The 6,634-nt window shown below is 34.7% G+C and overlaps 1 pseudogene; it reads left to right on the forward strand.

The window, feature by feature from the left end:
- Positions 1 to 1,335: 1,335 nt before the first annotated feature.
- On the forward strand, positions 1,336 to 3,288 carry LOC134274088 (uncharacterized; annotated as a pseudogene).
- The last annotated feature ends 3,346 nt before the right edge of the window (positions 3,289 to 6,634 follow it).

Raw genomic sequence — 6,634 nt, forward strand, 5'->3', positions numbered from 1 at the left:
AATTTTCTTTTATGCTGTAACCCCCATTTTGTTAAGGTTTTTTTTTTTTCCTTTGTATCATAGGTTAGCGGCAATTTAATTTGATCATTTTGACAAATTATACCATCCCTATTTTTTATGAGAAGTTTAAACTTATTCATAGAAAACTAAATATTTTTTAAGATCTAATTTTCTTAGCTAGCGCCCTTTTTTTTACCCCTTTTAAAAGTACGGATCAAAAACGTTAAACATTTGAAAAAATCAAAGAGATTTATAATTAATCGATTCTGGAAACTTTTTTGACACCTGCGAGAAATGAAAAAGACTTTTTAAAAAATTGACAACTGTGGTAACTTACTGTATATAATGTAAACGATTATTTGAATGCGCGTATCTTTGCTTTTATAGCCTTAGAACATTTTAATAGATATTGTTTTTCTTTTTTAATGAGGATAAAACGGTTGTATTATTGTATGGTATTATATAGCTCTGATTTCATTATTTAAGCTTAAAAGCTTTCAGAAATTTACACCTCAAAGCATAAGGTTGCTTGATATTACCCGTATACATTCGCCTAACAAGAATATTCCTACCTAAACGAATTTTTTTGCATCCAAAAAATGACAAGGGATCATTATTCTACGGGTCATTTTTCTACAATGCACACGGTGAAAAACGACCCCAAGGCCATAATTTCTACAGAAAAGTGGTTCACTTTTCTACCTAGAATATTGACCAGGGGGGCAAATTTCTACGTATAAAAATGACCCCCGGTCAATATTCTAGGGGGGTCACTTTTCGTCGTTACACCGGGTACGCCCCCCTTAAATATATATATAAAGTGAGATCGGTAGTGCGTTTGCTATGTTATAACAGATAAATTCTAATCCTATATGAAGGATTTTTGTTTCAACATAGAATTCATGTAAATGCAGATACGCACACTCTGTCTGTGCCCATGGTGTCGAGTATTTAAATCTATATTTATCACCAACCAGGAAGTAAATAACAGATCTCGTTCAACTTTTTATTCTGACATTCCAAAGTCTGCAATCAAAGTTATAGTTTATAAGAAAGGGTTTCAGCTTCAGAAAAAACTGTAAGTATCAATTTTAAAATAAAAACATTGTCAAACATTTCATTTCTTATATTAAGTGCATTGAAATGCAAATGTGGCTACATATACAAGAGTTAAGATGTAACTGATATGTTGTATAAATAATTTATGATTAGATACATGTGTGATATATACATACATTTCTACTGGTTACGTGTCAATGCTGCTTTTATATTAACTAAACATGCTCTTGGAAAACATTTTTAGAATTATAGGGTATTTTTTATCTTTTTAGATGGCTTTTTCTAAAATGGATAATCCCCACCGAGCCCAGCACTTTTTAGAATGTGGCATTGAAGAATGTGAAAGAAACTGTGAGTTCTATTGCAACCCTTGTCACCAAAGATTGTGTAAACAATGCAGAGATGAACATCTGAAAAGTCCAGAAAACAAGAACCATGAGGTGGTCCTTTACCAGCAACGTAAACGACAACTTCCTGTGGAGAAATGCAAGATCCACCCCACTAAAGATGTGGACATGTTCTGTGAAGAATGCCAAGTTCCAGTATGTTCCAAATGCGTCACTCAAAAAGAGCACCGAGGGCATATATTCACTGATCTAGAGACAATTTATGCAGAAAAATATGCAGACTTTCAAGAGGATATTGCCAAGATACAAGACTACTTTCTCCCTACATCTCAAGATTTACAGAAAGAAATTAAAAAAGATTCCTCAGAAATCAAACACATCATGGACAACATCAGAACATCCATGAAGACTGAAGGTGAGTCCCTGAAAAGTCTGGTGGATACAGTCATATCGGGAGAACATGAAGCAGTTAGACCAGATAGAGCATTCACTGTTAGAAGATCTAAACACCCAAGACAAGACCATGGATAATTACATCACTTATCTTAATAACCTTGTCAAAGAGCTCCACAGATGCCTGTCCTCTACAGAAACCCAGAAATTAATGTCTGAGAAGAAACCAAAGATCCGATCCATACCAGAGACAACAAAACCAGTCATACCAGGATTTACTGCTGGTCAGTTCAGCAAAAGTGATGTCACCAAATTACTTGGTAAAATACAGGTCTACAACACTAAAGCTGAGAAGAGAGAAATAAGGCCCATTGAAAGTATCTATAATACAGCAATGAAACCTACGCATGAACAGATGAAAGAAGATAGAAAGAAATCTGACAAAAAACAAACATTGTCTCTATCTGCCTCTATCACAAAGGTCATCGAGTTCAATGTACCAGGTGTTTATGGTGTATTCCATGTATCACTAGATCAATCAGACAGACTCTGGATCAGTGATGCAATGGGTAATCTTGTCCAAATAGATCTACAGGGGAATGAGATACAGAAGATAAAAACCAGTGGTGGAATAGAAGGTTACCACACAGTCACACAGGACAGGGGTCTGATCTTTACAGACTATGACAAGAACGTCATCAATAGGATAACACAGGATAATAAAATCACTGAATTCATTAAAACTGGAAACTGGACACCATACAGCATACACTCCTCCCCCATCAACGGGGAATTACTGGTGGGGATGATGTTTAGAATTCACAGGTACAACAAGACAGGAAAAGAACTACAGAACATACAGAGGGATAACAAAGGACAGGGACTGTATAGTGATCCACATTATATAACAGAAAACGTCAATGGAGATATCTGTACATCAGACTATAATAAAAAGGGAGTAGTGGTGGTAAATAAATCAGGACAACACAGGTTCTCCTACAAAGGTCAGGGGTCAGAGTTCTATATATATGGAATCTGTACTGATGTCCTCGGTCACATCCTGGTGTGTGATTTAATCAGTAACACTGTTCACCTCCTTGATCAGGACGGTCAGTTTTTTCTCTATTACTCACACCAAAACAAGGGGTATACAGTCCCTGTAGTGTGTGTGTGGATGATGAGAACAATCTCTATGTAGGACAATATAACACAAACACACTGACAGTGTACAAGTATCTACAGTGATTCTTATGTCAAAAAGATGTGTTAAATTCAACTTTTTTTTTTATAAAAAGAAGAATGTCAATGGTGCTAATAGTCATCATGTTTTGTTGTTTTGTATCCAATTCATATCTAATTTAAACATTATAACATGATTCTAATTACATTTGTAAATAATTTAAATGATACCAGCATTAAATTAACTATAAATGCAAAACTATCATGTATATATGCATAATAATAATCTACTGTGTATCTATGCTTGACGATAAAAGAGGGTTTTATGACTTTTATCCATTGTACCAGTCCAAATACTAATGTATAATGTGTATATAATAAATGCTAATAAATGTTAATAAATCAGTAGTGTGACAAGTCAAAAAAATATGTTTTTTATAATGTCAAAAAAAATGTTCATTGAATTGTTTAAATCTGATCAAAATAAATATATTTTTAAAAAATCGTTCTACTTAATCAGCAGTCATTTTAATTGGCATTGAACTTCAGTACTGTATTGCTTGCAATTCAATCCAACAAAAAATAAATGATACCTTCGCCTCCCATACCATTTAATGGCAAAGTCCATGTTTGTCCTTGGATACACGAAATAAGTGTCGGATAAAAAAAATAGAGGTGTAAGATGGCATTATGTTATAAAGAATCTCTGAAAGCAGTGTATTTTTATTCAGACTTGCATAGGAGGAGTTGCAGACAAGAGGTTGTTATACAGAAAGAATGACAGTTTCCATGTTTTGCAATAGGAAAGTTCAAACACAAAATATGTGTCGATCAAAAAGGTAGAGTAGGAGGTCAGAATGGCGAAATGTAATATAAAGATTCTGTGAAAGTTTCATTAAGATTCATTCAGAGCAGAGATATAAAAGGAGTTGCAGATAAGAAAGCGTACTAACAAACAGACAAAAGGAAATCCTGATAACTACCGGTATATACCCTGGCCTCCCACTTTTCAAGGGGGGGGGGGGGATGAAATCTTTCATCTCTATATCCCTTTCATCAAATGTATGTAATATATTTTCCCCTCTGAAAATATGAAGCACATGTTTGCCTATATTTTGAGATTTTAACACACATGAAATGCTTTGAATTTGTTCTACATAGGGTGACAATGAATATGAGCGAAACTAGAGGTAAGTGAGCAATAATCAAGCTCACTAAATGATCTTTCTCCCCCCACCCCCGCTTCCCATATAATGGCAGTGTCCATGTCTAAATTGCAATGGGAAACCAAAAATGTGTGTCTCATCATAAAGTAAAATAGGCATTACGTATAGCTAGACGGACGGACATTCCGATTACTATATATACCTTCCCGCTTTTTAAGGCAAAGATAGAGATACTAGTAATTACATAGGCATTGAACATTGGGGCGTATGTTAACTATGTTTAACCCCCCCCCCCCATCAAGTGGTAAAATGGTAGTGCCTGAAAAAGTTGGTAGTGAAAGAAGTACGATCGTAACCCCCCCCCCCCCCCCCGAACACATACACGCCCTTACACAAGAAACATGTTTTTTAATTTTACTTTTATTGCTTGTCAAGTTTTTTCAGGTTTGAATTTTCACTCTGTCAATTCCCAAACCCCCCCCCCCCCCCCCCACCCTCGGCCCACACCACCCCTTAATTTCAAATTGCTTCCGATGCCAATGTATATATATGTATAATTTTTCATTTATGGCTTCATCTTTAATTGGCTATGTAATAGTTTGTTACACCCTGATATAAAAAAGATATCTTAAACAAAAAATATAAAGACTAAACATTTCTTTTTTGAAAAGTTCTACAAAAAATAATGAGAATAACTCAGAAGTATGGAAAAAAAAATAATAGCAGCTTCGCGGTACCCGCAGCTTCGTTATATTTAGAACCTAATGTATTTTCTATATATTGAATTCAGAGTCTACGCGGTGCTTGTAGGAGGAGTCAGGGTGGAGTATATCCTCTCCTGAAGCATGGTTTTTTTTTTTTTTTTTTTTTTTTTTTACAGAAATTAAAACCAAATGTGGTTGGTTATGAAATATTAGGGAAGTTTTTCGTGACTATAATCATTAATTTTTAAACAGAATCTTGAAGAATTAGCCTAGAAAAATGGAATAACTAGAATTCTGTTCTTCATAGATATTCTTTTTTTTTTTTTTTTTGTAAAAACTTTATTTATTTATTTATTTGTTTGGCTCAAAGGATTGGATTTGAATCCATTAATTCCACCCTCATTCATATGACAATGTAATTTAAAAATAGTTAAAGTTAGGAAAAAATCTAAAGGTACTGCGAGCATTGAATTCACTTAATGATACCCCCGTGTCCATGTTTTGTTGTGGGAAACCCAAAAGACGTGTCAGATTAAAAAGTAAAATAGGAGGAAACAATGGCAATATGTACCGTGATAAAGATTCTGTGAAAAGTTTCATCAAATTTCATGCAGTGGTATGAGAGGAGTTGCAGATTAGAGATGGCCGGGTACCAAAAAGCGTAACAGACAGACGGACGGACATGGCGATATCTATATAACCTACCGCTTTTTTCAAGCGGGGGTATAATGAAGGCCACGATAATTAATGAAACAGAATAACTAGATCATCAAAAACATACATGTACATGCAGAAAAGATTAAGAGGTAAACGTGCCGCCCTATCTTTTTTTTCTTTGGGGTGTTATGAAGTCTAATTTTGAATTACCGGTCGGAATTTTATGCGATGCAGGCACGTAGCATCGTTTTTGAAAGTGGGGGGGGGGGGTACTGGCCAACTTTTTTCAGTCCCAACTTAATTCCTTTTACTTCAGTTTTTTGCATTTAATATTTTATTTCCTTGATATCACTATACTGTGGTAAGAAGTTGGGGGTCAACCATCCTTTTAATGGACATTTTAAGGTAATGTTGGGAAAAAAAGAGGGGGAGAGGAGGGGGCAGCCACCCCTGTACGTGCCTGCGATGTTAGACAAAAATTATATGAAGATGTCTTTTGTTTAAAAATGCTTCCATTATATATCAAACTTAATTGAATCAAGGACTTTACCGCAATATATCTAAAACATAATTTTAAAAATGTAATTCATAATCAAATTAATTAATCATGTTAATTATAACCGAAAAAATGTCAAAAGAGGACAAAAGTTGAGAACATGAAAGGAAACTGACAAAATCGCACTGTACTCTGTAGTTGGTCAATGGCTCGATCTATATTTCTTTCAAGCTAGAATATAATTCCTGTTGAGAGTCTGCTGAGCTAGATATTCAACATGGGAAAATTTAATTCAAATCACGTAATTTAATGAGGAGATGCAAAGACAAAAAAATTGTGTTATTTATGTTTAGACGAGAGGGACTTTGCATATTTAAAGTTTCACATGGAAAAAAAGAACCCATTTTTTTTTTTTTTTACATTTTAGGTTTTGATACGACCTAAATGAATAAAATAAGCGTGTTAATGACAATGAATTCAGCAAGGTGCTTCATCCGGGTTACTCGTAACCAACAACAATCAGTATGGCGGCGTTCAAATTCCCGGGAAGCACCCGCGTTCTTTACCGAAGTTATGACACCGATTAATCGCTAAACTGCATACCCTAAAGATACAAAATGGATGAAAGACATT

The sequence above is a fragment of the Saccostrea cucullata genome, unplaced genomic scaffold, assembly GCF_032062105.1.
Source record: "Saccostrea cucullata isolate Sc308-1 unplaced genomic scaffold, CSIRO_AGI_Scuc_v1 ctg7247, whole genome shotgun sequence".
Lineage (NCBI taxonomy): Eukaryota > Metazoa > Mollusca > Bivalvia > Ostreida > Ostreidae > Saccostrea > Saccostrea cuccullata.